This window comes from Nymphalis io, chromosome 7 (assembly GCF_905147045.1).
Source record: "Nymphalis io chromosome 7, ilAglIoxx1.1, whole genome shotgun sequence".
NCBI lineage: Eukaryota > Metazoa > Arthropoda > Insecta > Lepidoptera > Nymphalidae > Nymphalis > Nymphalis io.
This window is the reverse complement of record NC_065894.1, coordinates 2,217,637-2,235,905: the sequence shown is the minus strand read 5'-3', so window position 1 is coordinate 2,235,905 and position 18,269 is coordinate 2,217,637. Positions and strand designations below refer to the sequence as shown.

The window sequence follows — 18,269 nt, the reverse complement described above, 5'->3', positions numbered from 1 at the left end:
CTCGAAACCATCTGCTTATTACGGATTTTATAAACACAACCGTTAAAATTTTGAATCAATACGTTATTAACACATCTTTACTAGATTTATATAATGCATATTAGTTATTTATTATCCGGGATAAGGTTAACACATTCATATTAAATTATTTATATGATATAAATTTAAAGAGCAAACCTAATTGTATCCGTAGAAGAAGGACGATTAAAGATAGATCTATCTTTTACCTTAAAGCTTTATATAGTATGTAGACACTTATCGTTATTTTACGTAGCTTTATAACATTGCATTGTACAGTCGCTTATGTCAAGTAAACAGTTATATTTCGCTGTCTCGGCTTGGCCGGGCAACTACTGTGCGACCAAATTTACCACTCTATAAAAACTTTCAACATTTCTTGTCCTCTTGTCTGAAATAATTGGAATTACGACTATAACTATTTCACTATTAAGATACCGAAGCTAACAATATCGTTTTATCTTCTTCACACTTCGTACAAAACAAGAGAGACGAAAAGATGCTAGCTCATTCGCACCCAACACTATCTCGCTAGGATAAGCTGTCAAATGAGAGTACTTAATAAATAATTCATGTTTTATATTGCAAGTTTAAAAGTAATTTTTTATGCAATTTCCAGTGTTTTCTAGATATTCCGTGTTTTCTTATTATTATCAATGAAATGTGAATTTTGTTTTAAAAATACAAGTAATCTCAGCTCATAATATGTATTTATTTATAAGAAGTAATTAACAATTTAACTATATGTGTATAATTAAACGTACAATCATAAATAGTTATAAAATAAGGACAAACAGATTAAGTAAGTTAATCAAAAATATATATTAAGACAAACTAAAAATCATACGGCATATTATTTTGATGTTAATGAACAAAAACTATGTAGAACTAACTGTATAATATAAAAGAAAACTAATTACATACTTATATGTGTGTGCGTATGGGTGTGTTATGGGGCGTATGATTATATTGGTTGAGTTAGCTATCAAGTCATGTTCACGGCAGATGAAATGTATGATCGCGGTTAAAACAAAAAAAAATTGTGATGAAGACTGTCGTTGGTACTAAAATAATCAGAAATATTATTAATAATGTGTTATTTACTTCACACTAATATTAAAAATTATTAATGAATTATGTACTTAATTGATTTTGATTAATTAAAAACACTATAACATTAAAAAGTAAAAGCCTATTATAGCATTCCGATGTTCGGAGCGCATTCGGCGCCTTGGAGACGAGCCCCACATGCCCCCCCCACTTTTCCCGTGGGGAAAACGCGTACTGCGTTTTTCCAGCGTTAAAAAAATCGCTTTTCCTTAAGACGGTGTGAAACTTATCAACCACGTTTTTTCCAATGCGGGTTGGGTAACCATGTGACATTTTGTGTGATGTGATTTTCGTCCGATACATACGAGTTTCCTTACGAGGTTTCCTTAATTTTACCGCTGAGCATTGATATTGGCTCAGATTCCTTTGTTCTAACCACTAGACCATTAGCACTTAGATAGAACGAACGATAAAAAAAAACAATCTATGAGAAAAAATATATAAAAAATAGATTACAAATTACAAACGCTTACAAAGTCGCCACTAAAAGCTAGTGTATGTAATAAAAATGGCATAGATCGCTAATGGCCCACAGCGAGACAAAGACCCCATGTGAAGAAGAACGATTCGGCACTTATTCCACCATGCTGATTCACAGCGGGCTGGCCAATATAGCTTTAATTTATAGTCACATAACCAATTTATCACTTAAAAAGTCAGTTCCCATATAAAATACTAAACTACCTTCATATAAACCAAACGATACAAAGTTTGAATAATTTAAACGCGTTTGTAATTTACCGTTTCAGTGTGTGATAATTACAAGACTAATTAAATGGTTACAGACATATAAATACATAAAATTAATTGTAATTTATATTAAAAGTTGTTTTTCAATATTTGTTTTTCCGCTGGAAAATTCTTAGGATCACTAAACTGTGATTATCGCATTGTCGTTGAATTGATAAATTTAGTTATTTGATTTCAAAATTGTTTATAGTTTTGAATTTTAATTCTCGTATATTTTAATATTATATGATGTGGTAGAACAAAATTTGTAAGAGAAAGAAGATGAACTGCGTGGATGATATTTCCAGGAAGAGAGTAACTGGCTATATGATTAGATATAGAAATGAATGGAAGAGAAAAACACATACAAACAATACATTCTACTGGTGGTAGGGCTTTGTGCAAGCTCGTCTGGGTTGTTGTGTTCCGGTTTGAAGGGTGAGTGAGCCAGTGTAATTACAGGCACAAGGGACATAAAATCTTAGTTCCCAAGGTTGGTGGCGCATTGGCTATAATCGATGGTTGACAATTCCAATGTCTAAGGGCGTTTGGTGATCACTTACCATCAGGTGGCCCATATGCTCGTCCACCTTCCTATTCTATAAAAAAAAATGACTTATAATATGGATAATCTGGAAAGGGCAAGGTGATGACGAACAAATATATGAAATTGTTTGAAGAACCTAAATTGTTTATTAAAACTGTTATAAAAGAACAAGAGAGATAGATACAGAAAATGAGCTGCCAAAAAGAGAAGACAATAAGACATTCTTGTTCAGTTTATTTTCATTTTAAATTTACGTGTATTTCATGTTGAAGTATCGATTTTAGAACGCAATCTAAATTTAAATCAAATGGTATTATAACAACAAAAGTATTAAGCAAGTAGTAATCGATATAATGGATAATTTTTATCTACTAAAATAACAGCCTGTAATTGTCCCACTGCTAGGCTGACGCCTCCTCTCCCTTTTTGAGGAGAAGCATTTGGAGCTTATTCCACCACGCTACTCCTATGCGGTTTGGTAGAATACACATGTGGTAGAATTTCAGTAAAATTAGACACATGCAGATTTCCTCACGATGTATTTCTTTACTGTCAAGCACGAGATGAATTATAACCACAAATTAAGCACATTAAATTTCATTGGTGCTTGCCCGGGTATGAGCCCACGATCATCGGTTAAGATTCACGTGCTCTTATTTTTTTTTCTTTTCTCGCAGTGGAAACCTTCAGAAAGGTACCCGGGTCCTATGGGGGTGAAACCGGGTTATGTGGGATTCTTACCCACTAAAACCACTGCGATGGCCGTCCTCAGCACGGATAACACATCCGCGGCCTCTCCCGTGCTTTGCTCCACTCGTGGCTCGGCGGAACTCTCATCAGGAGGCGAATCTCGCCCCCCTGCACTCCTCGCTATTGCGTACGGCAGTTCGAGGCCATCACGGCTGTCGTCCTCCACAGGGCCGTCTGAAATTGGACACGTGAGGCACGCACTCACGCATCAACTCACGCATCCACGGCCCCAGGGTTACGCCCTATCTTTTAAGCCCCGGGCGTCTGGGATATGGGAGGGCCGAGACGACGACGTCGTCGTCTCCGCCGAGCAGGATCAGCCCTTTCCCGTTCCCGCTCCGCCGTCTCCTTCTGAACCATGACGGTCTCACAGAAGGAGGCTACGGCCCTCCACGCCGATTCCCTGCGAAGCATCGCCGACACGATTGCTCGCAGGGACAGGTCTTGTCCGACTTCACGGACCAGGATCTCCCTCTCCGCACTCCACACGGGGCACACCTCCAACGTATGCTGAGCTGTGTCCCGGTCCGTGCTACAGTGGTGACACATCGCCGTCGATTCACGTCCGATCTTACACAGGTAAGAATACCTTTTGGAGAACCAAAACAACCGTGACCGGTCATTACCTGCGTAAGTCGGAAGGTGACTCGTCGCTTTCGCCTCATCCAGGCTTCGAAGGCTGGCAGGATCGCTCCAACGACGCGTTTGCGTGTGTACCGTTCTTCGCAGAGACGGTCGCGCCACGTCGCAAGAGCCCTCCGGTGTTCCTGCCGCTTCAACGCCTCGAGCGCACTCGAAGTAGGCGAGCTTTCACAGTTCTGGCGGAGGATGCGGGTCTGTTGGTAGACCTTCGCATCCATATCCGCCAGAATATCCAAGGGCGGAAAGCGCGCTAGGATGGTTGCCACCTCGTAGGATATCGTGCGATATCCTCGCACTATGCGGGTGGCCACTCACCGCTGCGAACTTTGGATCTTAGTCCTGCATCGGCGGACGCCCGATAGTCTGTGAGACCAAACGGGCGCCCCGTAGAGGGCCATCGATCGCACGACACCAGCATAGAGACGGCGAACTTCCTCCCTCGGTTCCCCGAGATTAGGCAGCACTCTGTGCATGGCACCCGCTACCTTCTCAATCCGGGGGGCTAGGCGCTCGAAGTGCTCCTCGAAGCCCCAGCGACCATCCAGTGTGAGGCCCAGGCCAGGCCAGGCCCATTTTATACAAGATAAAAGGCATATTATGATCTACGTCATTGAATCCAAAACGCAGCGAAATAAATTCTATATTGTTGAATCGATCGTTAATTTTAATTGGTATATACTCAGACAGGACAACGTCTGCTGAGTTTCGAATATATATATATATATATATATATATATAATAAATCAGTGTGTGTGCATTGAATATATTTATCAAAAAACGAGTATGGTATAAAAAAGAGCAACAGAACATTTTAAGTATAAATCTTAAAGGTGGCACCCGTTAGTATAAAATATGAAGCAAATTGAGGTTTCAATAGAAGTTCATTTTTGTGGTATTATAATATTTATTTTCAACAAAATAATATAATAATAATAAATCAAAATATTTATTTATTTAAATTATAAAAACAATTATTTTGAAATCTTGTTCAATAACAAAATGTTCAAATAACTCAAAAAAAAGTTTGATTTAAGTAGGCTCATAAAAGTTTTATAAATTGTCATGACGTTACAACTTAAAATTAAATGCCACCACCGTTTCGAAATGCAAATTCTATCAAGAAGAACCGGCAAGAAACTAACCGGTCTCCATTTGCATAACTTAGTATTCAAAACAATGAAAACTAAACTAACCGAAGCTGTAACAAATACAAAGGATATATACACAAAGTGAACTGAATATATTATGTAAGGGATCGGTGATTTTAAGGGCATCTGTGACGTAAAAACTTGGTCGACCTTCCCAAATATACGGCTAAGCAGAATAACATCACTCATTCATTATCATCATAATTCATCAAATGAATTTCTATGATCGCATAAATCGTAGTCGCATAAGATCGCAGAAATAGGAGCAACAAATAAAGTCAAGGCGCGCTTTGGCGGTAAAACATAATCGTATGCCATGACGGAAAAATGATGCAATTATTATAATTATTTTACCACAAAATTGGGACAACACTGACTGTATTATTGTTTTTGTCTATCTTATCTTATAATCTTTATATCCGTGTCCCTATTTATGTGTGTGTGTGTTATCTTTTAATTATTGCCACTTTTAATATTAAACGATGAATGAAATAATAAAAGAAAACCTTAAAAAATATATATTTTAAGAGAATGAAGTATTACTTGTAGGCCATGACCCGCTGTTTATTCACTATTTCAAGTGCGAGTTTTTACGCAAACTAATTAATACGGAGAAACGTGCAATACCAATTAAAGAAATTATATGAAACATTTCTTATAAAATTTTTTGTTAACGCAAACGTGACACTTATTGTTAATACTAAGGGTACATAAATGAAAAAGGTGAGTCACTGGACCAGTCCTGTTTCTAAAGCACATAAGTATGCATTACGTTTCCAACGACCAAAGTAATCCCTACAACGAAAACAAGTCAAACTTGGCGGAAGTAGAAACGCAGAGGAAATCCTTGGAACTAACCGGAGTTCAGCTTCACTAATTCAATCTTCACTGTCTTGTTACCTTCTATAAGAAGCCCTTAATGTTATTTTTATTTCTCTAAGAACTCACTTCATTACTCCTTGAAATGTTATAATTTAAGTGAGTAATAAACAATAATTGAGTGTTTAGGTGGTTGACGTGTACGTGTGTACGTACGTATGTTGTATACGTAAGTATGTTTGTATAAGTTTATTTCGTCTCACATATCTTGAAAATAATAAGATTTTCTTACAGCTAAATTAAATACATAACATGTAATTAATTTATAAAACATTATTAATTCAATTAAAATTTAGCTCATACATTTTTACATAAATATATAAAGATTATTTGAATGTTGTCTCTGTGAGCGTCAAATGGGAATTTAATAGTTAGGGGAGAACAAATGACAACCACTAATTGTATTTTAATGGAACAATAAACTAAACATTTTACGCATAAAGCTATGTCAGTGTCCAGAGACATACGATACGAACGTCATTAGAAACCCTCATAGTCCACATGCATTTTTTTCCTAAGCCAAAATCAAAACTGGAGCATTGATGCCAAAGATTGGTGAAATATGAGATAAATCGTTTCAAAAGTATTTGCAGAAACGTAAAAAAAATATTTAGATATAAACATCAATATCATTAAGTACTGAACTTACTGAAGTGCTTCAGTTAATAAAATTGAAAAGGGTGATTGAACTAGCGTTATAAGGCACAGAAGACATTACGTTTTCAATGACATTGTCGGCAGTACATTGACGAGGCAAGAATTAGCTCCCACTTATAATGCTTATTTCTATGGGTAAAAATGAGCACTAGCAAGCATATTTTTTAATTTCAAGGCAAAATGTTAATAGCATTTATATAAGATTTCTACGTATAAAATTTATACAATAATACCATATCAAATTCATAACTGGCTCCGACATGTTTGCAAATGAGAAAACGGATCTTTCGTTGCGGTGAATCTGATTCTATTTAGCTTTGCTTATTGTTGAGAATATGTTGAAAAAATATTATACGGCATGTTCTTACGTTCTGCAACATTTGTGACTATGATAAGAATTTTATCAAATTTTCGTTGAATTTATTTTTCTTTTTACGTTTGTGCGTCTGATATTTCTGGTACCGTTTTAAGTTTAATTTATATTTGAATTTTCCATCGGAGTATCGATAGTCTACTATAATTTGTTTATATCGTAAAACATAATTATAACTCAATTGGTTTACGAAACACACGCTGGTGAAGCTCATATTTAGCATGATTTTTTCTAACATCTTCAGAAATCATCGTCGTATTTCAGTCAATTTACACAAACCCTTAATGAATTATACACATTAATCCATTGGTGAAATTCGTAAAAAAAATCCGTTCTATTTTTGAATTTTTGCGATCAGAGACGCAGGGCGGTTTTTATAATATATAATGATATAATTAGTTTGACTGAAAGTTGGGCTACTCGTCAGTTCATTCGATACTGATACTTCGATAAAGTCGGTATTGTATTAAGTTTTTGTTTAACATTCCTCTTCAGTTATTATTGTTGATAATTTTAACACTTTTTAATATAATTAAGCCGTGTTTACATAAAAAGGTTATATCTGTTTATATTTTTCTCATTTGTCGTCTGTTCATCTGATGTTTGAATTTACCTATGTTGTATGCCAAATTTATAAAAACATAATAAAAATAATATCCTGGGACATTATTCACACACGGCCATCTGATCCTAAACTAAGCAGAGCTTGTACTATGGAAACCATACAACTGATATACTACATATACTACTTTTCTTTTGTGAATACATACTTATATAGATAATTACAACGAGACTCGGGACAAATAGACATGTTCATGCACATAATATCTGTCCTGGGAGATAATCGAACCCACAAACTATGTGTGAAGGGCAAGGAAATCTACCAACCACACCAAAGGGCCCGTCATAACATAAACGTAACGGTAAGGTGAATAAATGAAACTGAAACTTGAATGCTGTTGACTACCGTAAGACGGTAGTCGGTTTATCATTGAACTACGAAGCTTAAAAAAAAATCCTGCATAGTTAATCCGATCGTCTGTCGATTGTCTAGTCAGGCAGGCTGTTTAAAGTAAATCGAATGTACCTTTCCTCTAAACTTATCTGAAAAGCAATTTGAAATATTTATTGTAGCTTAAAACTCGAAGGCTAGCGGTGTATGTTGTATTCCTTCATTAGTTTGAATGGTTAGTTTGCTTACAAATAGTATTAGATAATAATGTTTTTCAAATTGCTTGCGAAACATTCCAGCTGATAGTAATATTTTGAATAATATACAAACGCTACAGTTTTCATTATTTCTTAATGCAACTAGCATTTAAGTTGCGATAGTCCAGTGGTAAGATCACGTGACTCAGAAACGAATATTGCAGGTTCTTACCGGGTATCCACTTCTGAATTTTTATGTGCTTAATTTGTGTTTATGATTCTTCTCGTGCTTGGTGGTAAACGAAAACATGCATGTGTTGAATGAAAAACAGTCACATATTATATTATTTTTGTCGACCTGCATTGAAGCGGGCCGGTTGGCGTGGTTGGTAGATACTTGCCTTTCACGCCGAAGGCTGTTGGATTCGATTCTCACCCGGGACAGACATTTGTGTGAATGAACATGTCTGTTTGTCCTGAGTCTGGGTGTATATTATTAGTATGTAAATACATACTTATATATACAAGAAAAGTAGTATATGTAGTATACCAGCTGTCTGGTTTCCAAAGTAAAAGCTCTGCTGAGTTTGGGCCGTGTGTGAATAATATCCCAGGATATTATTATTTTTATTAGCGTCGTGGTAAAAAATGTTCTAAAACAAAAATTTGAACAGAATTAAAAGGAGACATGTCGGTAGCCCAGAAATAAGAAATTAATATATTTTTCTTTTTTACTTTCCTATTTTACTTTTCTAATATTTTAATATTTAGATCAACAAAAGTTAAAGATTATGCATTTATTATATTTTGTTAGATATGGTATTAACTTTGCAAATTAGCTTTGCAATTGCCATTTGCAAATATTATTCGGAGTTGATTATTCAAAATTCTAACCTTAAATTTTTCTTCAGAGATGTGAAAACAAAATAAGGAAAATTAAGCCGAAATCTTAAGTCGGATTATATTTCTACGTTTCCATTAGTAGTGATTCATTATTTGTCTGACTCGCTCACTCATATCTCGCTTATTCACTCTTACACGTAATATTATACAATATATCCTTATTCAAAGATTCATTACGACTGGGTCTGTATATAAATTTTAGAAATAAATGAAACTTTTTTTTTAAAACTATTATCAGTTCATAAATTTATTATTTACAATTTATCGACATATATATTCAACATTTCATATTTCTCGCCTACACAATATTAAAAAAAAAATAAAATTTATGTATTAATTAATTTTAAAATAAATTTATGAAGCTGTGTATTGATTTTCCATTTGCTTTGTGAATATTTAATGTCGTTTTTACGTTGAGTTCCATTCGATTTTCAAATTTAAGATTATATATTTTGCAAAAACACTTTGCACTTTGATAAAAACATACTCAGCAGGAAATGCACACACACATTTATTTATTTAATACGCGATAATCTATAAATGTTGTATTCACTTATAAAAATAATGTCCTTCACACCGATTTCGACCACAGCGGCCAATCTTAAGAGAGATTAGCCAACTACGTAATATATATTGTAGTGTACAAGTGTATGCGGAAACACAGGTGCACACTCTATTCCCTAACTCTCATAATCCGATGGGACGGCAATCCGACACGACCGGAAAGAGTTCAGGCGCAGGACTTATTTATTTAAAAATTTAGGACATTATAACTTTTCATTGGCCCGACCTGGTTTTATATAACCCGGTTTCACCCCAATGGGACCCGGGTACCTTTCTGAAGGTTTCCACTGCGAGAAAAAAAAGCGTGGTGGAATAAGCTCCAAACTGTTTCCTCAAAAAGGGAGAAGAAGCCCAGCAGTAGGACATTAACAGGCCGTTACTTTCCAAAGTTGGGAAGATAAGAATGCCTTTTATATTTTTTTAGATGACATAATATATTTTTTTGCTTATGGCGTAAAATGGAATACATACACTGATATTAATTGTATTTGTTACTGTAAAATTATATGAAAAGATGGATAAATACTAAAAACTAAATCATAAAACATTCAAAACATGAGTCAAACAACCGCTGTAGTCAAGGATTAAACGTTAATTTTGCCTTTATTTATTCGCATATCTAAATAAGCGTTACCACAAAGATGTAATCCAGCAAGAGACATTCGTTCATAATTATCCATGCGGCTAATTACATATTCAATTCATAACATTTTATATGGATCTTAAATTTTCTGTGTACCGTAAAAGCAAGTTCGCAGTTTCGCATTTGCAGTGCATTCCGCTAAGTGTGCACAAAGTTTCCCTTCAAGTTTTGAAGTACTAACGTTAAACAAGCATATTGTGGACCGCTTTGCTGTTTGACTTAGTTTTGTTTATTGCCTTATTTGTTATTGAAACTTTTTGTTTATAACTATTTAAATGTTGCAGATTACTTATTGTAAATTAAATCTAATTTAATCTGTTAAGTAATTTGTGTAGTAGATTTTTTTTTCGCAGAAAAGCTACGGAACTTTGTCGATTCTTGGGGGGTAGCTGAGTTATATCGGGTGTTTATTCTAAAGCAACTGCGATGGCCGGTATTGAAATGGATTGGAGAGGCTGTGATGTTGTTAGTTTATGTAGTCAAGTTTCAAGTTAGTTTTCAATCAATGTCTTATTCGTTGAACGATAATAATATGGTCCTTCTGACCGGATTTTCGAAGTGCACACCCAAATGCAGTTTTTTTCCTTAACACATAGAATTTATGCATTTTACAAGACACATTCGACACATGTAGTTCTTGCAAATTTCTTAATCGAAAAGCTAAATAACTTTAGTGGTCCGACCCAAGATTCGAACTGAAGATTTTAAGATGTTCAACTTTAAGTTAGAAACTATATCAACGAGGAAGTTAATGGTATACAGGCTACAGCAATGATTAATTCTGCTGAGTGGCTATCACCATAGCAACTCTAAATTAAAGTTTGTTGCTTCATAGAAGGGTAAATATCAGTAGTACCAAGAGTCGAATTAGCCTAGTGACTAGAACACGTATCAGATAAGCACCGCTGTACTTTCAAATGCTTATTTTGTATTTACAATTCATCTTGTGTCAGGCGGTGAAGGAACACATCGTGAGGAAACCTGAATCTGTCAGATGCAAATCTGCTACACGTATATTCCACCAATCCGCATCGAATAAAACATTTCATAACCTTCTCGAAATATGAAAAAAGAGGAAGGATATCTTTGCCGAGTAGTGGGATTTTTACAGGCTTTACTTTACTCTTAATCTTCACATCACGACACATTTCTATACCATTGAATTATTGAAACATGTTATGAAATACAAATATTCTTGTTTTTTTTTATTAGAATACATATAGCGTACCATACTAAAATTGCTTTTATTATTGTTATTATGATTATTATAAATCATAATAAATCCTATTTAATACATGAGTTAATATTCTGATATGCTTATTAAGTTTTAAGTAATACAGAACAAAGCGTTATATTTTTTTCGGCTTATCCAAAAGCCCACTTAACTGGATTAATCCGGTATTCACTGGATTTTGGAACTAGTTTAGTTTTTAATTGACTAGCTGTTACGCGCCCGCTTTTGTTGGCCATAAATTAAAATGTTTGAATGAATTAATTCGTAAAGGAAAACTAACTTTACTACGTCAAATATTTTTTTATTAAACTATTTGAGCATTCTGAAAAATATAAACTGTCATTTCGGTAATGGTAAAGAAACGTCTTATTATATTGGTAATGTTAATGTTTTCTTTTCATTTATTTTAGACAAGCGGACTCGCAAATGGACTCGTTGTTCGTTAGTTACCATTGTCCATACGTCTATACTATAAGAAATGTATACAAATTTTGCTTATAAAAGGCCACTGGGATCTAAGATGATATAATCCTTAGATCCTTAAGCACACTGGCTTACTTATCATTTCAAACGGGAACACAGATAAACAAAGTATTTTACATAGCAGTAGAATGACTGGTAAGTGACCTGAGCCTCCCGATCGAGTCTACACAAAACGTTTCAACGCGCAATATTTGATTTTCAACATTTTCTTTCTTAATATAATTAAGAAGCTTATATTTTTATGATATTCTTTATTTTTACTTTATGAAAATGTTACAATATAATAAGAATATAACAAAATAATACTAAGGTATAAGTCATCAATTAAAAGTTGATCGGTGAAAAGTTAAAATATATCGTTAAGTACATCAACAAATGTAAAGAAAATTATTGTTGATTTTAATTCCTTGTAAATATTTCTTTATTATATAATCAGATTATTTATTAGATTTTTCTTTAAGAGAAACAAATAATGAAGACATTCATTTTTTATTTTACCACAATGTTATGTCTGCGAATTGTTTTGAGTGACATATCAATGTTATATTGTTTTTGTTTATTTATTTTTAATTGTATTTTAATAAAATCTTTATTGAAATATACAAATGAATTATAGAAAATAAAGCTACATCATTTTGGCATTCTCTGACATATTTTAGTTACTACTAATTCTATGTGACACTTGCTTCGCCTCGGTAAAACTCGCAGTTTTGTAGTTGTCATGAAAAGTAGTTTTTATTTTGTTTTAGGCGAGCCGACTAGTAAGAAGAACAACCACCCGAAATATTCACAACCTGAAACATTGGTATTCTAAGAAATATTAACCATTCCTTACATTGCCAATGCGCGAATATATAACGGGATAAATCACAATAAGTCTTTTGATAACTGGAATAATAGTTATAGAGACAGAAATAGTCTTCATCCAAATCAGTTTTATACATAGCAAGTTTGATCCGAGTAAATTTACTATTCGAAAATATTTCAGACTACATGAGCGTTGGTCAGTCTTGCGTTATCGATTTAATTATCATATGTACTTATAAAGGTGTGATGCTCAGTAATGAACTTATCTGGAGAAGGATCAGTGTTACTGGCAAGGCTTGCTTGAGTAGCAGGACTGATCACATATGTCAAAGTACCAACGGCCGTTAGAGCAGGCGAATCCTAGAGTAGATAATAGAAAAGCAGCAAAGCCTGGTGGAGCGATAATCTGAAAAAGTACGACCATGAACGATCACGAATGACCACGACTGCATACGGAAAGTCGAGAACAGGAGCTAATAAAGCGTTATTCGTTGATGATTTGTTGATTCATATTTTCTAAAAATGCTTTAATATTAATTTAAACCTGCTTGCACAAAGCCTACCACCAGTAAAAGTTGCTTTATAATTATGTTTTGCTCATGTCTCCGTAACGTTTAAGTAAAGTTTAACTTAAGGTCTATTAATTTAAATTATTACTATTTTTATTACATGTTTTATTGTTTGTCCTAAATAAATAGATACATTTTAGAGAATGGTCAAATTGCAATCAGTCACAAATTAAACAATTGTATAGTTTATAATTAACTCCAACGTTAATTAGTTTGACTAACACAGATTCAATTATTAACTTTAATTATAATTATAATATAATATCAAGTAATTGTTTATCTATGTATACATTAACATGCTGGATAGTTTGTAATATATATAATTTAACGCGATAATCTTAGAAACTTCGAGATCGATTTGAATTATTAGTTTTAATCCTAAAAACAAATTAATTTTAAGCGTTTTATGTTTATACATATTTCTTTTTACACTTTGAAATTCGGATTGGTAGAAATATTACGAGATATTTAAATGTACGATGCATTAGCACAGTACAGACGAATATATTGGTTCGCGAATGTTTGTATCACATTGCTAAAAAATACCACGAGATAAAATCCTTATGTCAGCCGTGCAAAGCTGTTAGGGGTAGCTAGTTAAATATTATTGAGTTTTGATTTTCACTGACAAGTGTTTAATGGCACAAAATATCATCAATAATCAATTCAAACCCTAAAATCTAGCTCACGTGAGATGGGCCTGAAACGTATACCGTATGTTTATAAATAAATGTTGCGTAAAGTAAACATAATAAATATAGTTAAGAGCACAAAGTTGTCGCCTATTTAATAGAATTTAATTCTCGATCGCTTCCACACTCAAACGACACACGGATAGACGATTTTTTTTTAAATAAAAAAATGTCACATACTATTGGTCGAGTATTAATCCCGAGAGCCAAGTGATTACACTTCGTTAATTTTACACACAGTTTCACAGTTTTGTCACAAGCACAGTTTTTTTTTTAATATAGGCTATTTTGTGTGGTATAAGGTATACCTGGACCATTTGTTCTTACATCACCAATGAGCCACCAACCTTGGATGGAATGTTATGTTCTTTGTACGTGTAGTTACAACAGCTTACTCTCTTCAAACCGGAACACAAGAAAAGTAAGTACTGCTGTTTACGGTAGAATATCTGATGAGTAGGTACCAACCCAGACGAGCTTGCACAAAGCCCTCCCATCAAGCACTACATTTTTAGAGCAACCGTGCCTTTAGCGATTAACAATCTGAACAATATGATAATATTCGTATTATTTATTACGCTTGGCTTATTCTACCATTATGTTAAAAAAATGTAATAAAATAATAAAAATAATAAGGTTTTCTGAACGAAATAATTAAGACCCAAAGCAAGACGACAGCGCTAGTTCTAATTTGGGTCAGAATTGCTGAGTTGTTTTTTTGTGTCGTTAATAAATTACTGCTGTTTTTTTTATGTAGCCTTAATTAATATCGTGGTAATAAAAAAGATATGTATGAGTAAATAGATCTTTCAGTTGTTGTAGTTATATAGTAGTAACTGCCTCGTTGGTCTTGTGGCTTCATGTAAGGCCGTAGACCCGGAGGTCCTGGGTTCAATTTCCAGTTCGAGCCAATAAAAAGTTACTGGGTTTTTCTGTCAGAAAATTCTCAGTAGCAGCCCGGAGTCTGGAAGTTGGAAGTGTGTACACTCCCGTGCCTCGGAAATAACGTACAGCCATCGGTCCTGCACCTGAACTGCGGATTATGAGAGTTAGGGAAAAGAGAGTGCACCTGTGTTTGCGCTCACACTTGTGCACTATAATATCTCCTGCGTAGTTGGCTAATCTCTCTTGAGATTGGCCACCGTGGCCGAAATCGGTCCGGAGGACATTATTGTTATATAGTAGTGGATCCGCCTGATTCGAATTGTTATTACAATGTCTAACTGCTTTTTCGTATCCCACTCAACTGCTATATATTTTTTTATGTTATAGATAGGCGGATGGGCTAATGGAACCTTCTGATGGTAAGTGATCACTTCTGCTCATAGACATTGGCGAAGTAAGAAATATTAACCATCCCTTACATAGCCAATGCGCCAACCACCTTGGTAACTAAGATGATATATTCCTAGTGCCTGTTACAATGGACTACTCACACTTCAAACAGGAACGCAACAACACTAAGTATTGCTGTTTTGCGGTAGAATATCTGATGAGTGGGTGGTACCTACCCGGACGGTCTTGCACCAAGTCCTACCATCTAGTATATGATTAAATGTATCTACTTCTTATTTCCACGTTGGCCGATCTTGCGCTGCCCGCATCCAACGGCTTCCCGCGACTCGTTCTAAGTCGTGGGTCCACCTTGTAGGGGGCCTGCCCACGCTGCGTCTATAAGATATGCCAACGTGGAAATCCTTGGGGGAGGCCTTTGTCCAGCAGTGGACGTCTTTCGGGTGATATGATGATTTAAGTGTAACAATACTTTTTCTCTTTTTTTATTTCTGATACATGTAAAAGAACTGGCGTCGACCAATGGTTAGAAAATGCCAATATGACTGAAGGCTGTGGGTTTGAATCTATGCTAGTAAATTTTCATGTGTTTAATGTAGTCATCTCATGGTCGGCGGTAAAGAAAAACATTGTGAGGAATCCTGCATTTGTTACGTGAAAATCGAAATCATGCGTGTTCACCAGACTATATTGGAATAGTGATGCGGAATAAACATTCACCTCAAAAAGAGAAGGCTTTTTTAGTTTTACATTTTACATATTTTTTTAAATAACGTAAGAGTTATACTTAGTAAACGAATAGATCTCTGTACAGAAATATAGATTCTAATTAAAACAATCATAATATATTTACTATATATATATATAGTATAAGTGGCCACCGCCCATAGACATTTGCGATGTAAGAAATAATAACCATTTCTTACATCGCAAATGCACCACCAATCTTGGGAACTGAGATGTTATGTCCCTTGTGCCTGTAGTTACATTGGCTCACTCACCCTTCAAACCGAAATGCAACAATACTAAGTATTGCTGCTTAGCAGCAGAATATAGTATCGAGTGGATGGCACCCACAGAGATGGGCCTGCACAAAGCCCTACCACCAGATATTCACTAAAATATAAATATAGATGTACGTGTCCTATATGGAAATCAAGGAGTATTTACTCCAAGCTTGTACTATCAATGTCTATAAATTTCGTCTCAAGTATTTAAAGTAACCTTTTTCATACTTAAAAGGTTTTTATTACTATACTACTTAAACTGTAATAAAAAAAAATATTTAATATATTCTACAGACGACGTGAAGAAGTGTATCTCTTTTATTGAGTTAAGTTTTTATTTAAAATAAAAATTCTATATTTGTCAATATTGGGTCCCATATTAGATCTATTTCAATGAACTTTGTATCGGCGAAGTAATTTATATCAGCTGAAGCTTGTAAGTGCAAGTTTAATCAATTTTATATTTTAATTTAAGCGGCTTAACGAACTTATTAAGCATTCCATTGAAGAAAGTAAGATTTATTATAATTAAGAAGATACCTAATGTACTCTTTACATATTGATCACAAAGTTTGATAGTGAACAAAATACTTAAATCGTAAATGTCCGGACTGAATTCAAAAGAACAAGTACCTGTGCTTTAATTAACAAAAACGGTAACTTCGTCTTCTAATATCACTACATACTATAATGGTTGTACTTTATTTACTGGTGGTAGGGCTTTGCGCAAGCTCGTCTGGGTAGGTACCACCCACTCATCAGATATTCTACCGCAAAACAGCAGTACTTGGTATTCTTGTATTCCGGTTTAAAGGGTGAGTGAGCCAGTATAATTACAGGCACAAAGGACATCCTCGCCGCGAATGTCTGTCCACACGCGGTATACTCAAAAACTACCTAACGGATTTCACCTATGGACAAATTGTTTCATGATGAATGTTTTGCTGTATAATTTATTAAAGTTTTGTATAAATCGACTAAATTATGACGATGAATTTGTCGAAGATGTTGGATAAATAATGACGAGCTTTGGGAGCATGGGAGCTTAACTAGCTACCTTGTTTGACCCGTGCGAAGCTAGTACAAAAACATTTATATTATAACAACGAATGAAATAGAATATTTTATTTAATATTAAGCTACAAAAATCCAAAGAAATTATTCATTGGAAGTAATTAATCAAAACAAAAGTCGAATACCATTACAGTCTGAGTAACACATTAATATCACATTACTTACGAAACACGAACCCAAAACACGCTACAATCTTCTAATGGCCTTGTATTACGTTAAAATAAGGGTGATAAAACACTAAGCTCGCTCTCGGGGGACACGAGCCTTAATAGTAGCCACAATTTACCGGTTACCTCAAAAATGAGGTCAGAACACAATGCATTCCTTACGTATGTGAAGTTTTTAAAGTTACGCACCTCTTCTATATGGTGATGTAATATTGGTGCGGCGCTGAATTTAGTGGACGAGTAATGGTAGGTTGGACCTATATGGGACGTAACTCATTGCTTATTTAACCAAATTTTAATTTGTTTTACTTTGATAGAATATGAGTTAGCTTAATCAAACCGAGCTGTTATAGAAATAAATTTAGGAGAAACTTTTATTTTCAAGTATATATTACTTAAACTTTATTAAAATAAACAAAACGCATACGAATTAGATGGCTATAAAAAATATTAATTACAGTACTTACAATGATAAATTTTAGAATAAAGTTTAATTCGTTTTATTAAATAATATATTAAGTATATTTACCTTTAATAATAGTTGTTGTTATTCATGTTTCTAAATGATTTGTTGATGTTAAAGCGTGAACACACGCAAATGACTGTGACAATTATTTTTGGGACACGGAAATTAGCGTGGTGATATAAATCAAAACTGCGTGCGTTGGTTTAAATAAAATTTTGCTAAATATTGTCCGGCATTCCAACTTCATGTAAGACCATCTAGGCAAGTACTCGTCATATTTTCTAAAGGCAAACAGCAATATTAAGTATTGTTGTGTTCCGGTTTGAATGTTTGAATTAGTATAACAAGCACAAGGGACATAATAT

General features: G+C 34.4%; 1 protein-coding gene across 2 annotated transcripts in view; it reads right to left on the bottom strand.

The window, feature by feature from the left end:
* Nucleotides 1-18,269, bottom strand: part of LOC126769413 (connectin-like) — a 136,684-nt gene that overhangs the window by 93,661 nt on the left and 24,754 nt on the right. The window lies entirely within an intron of this gene.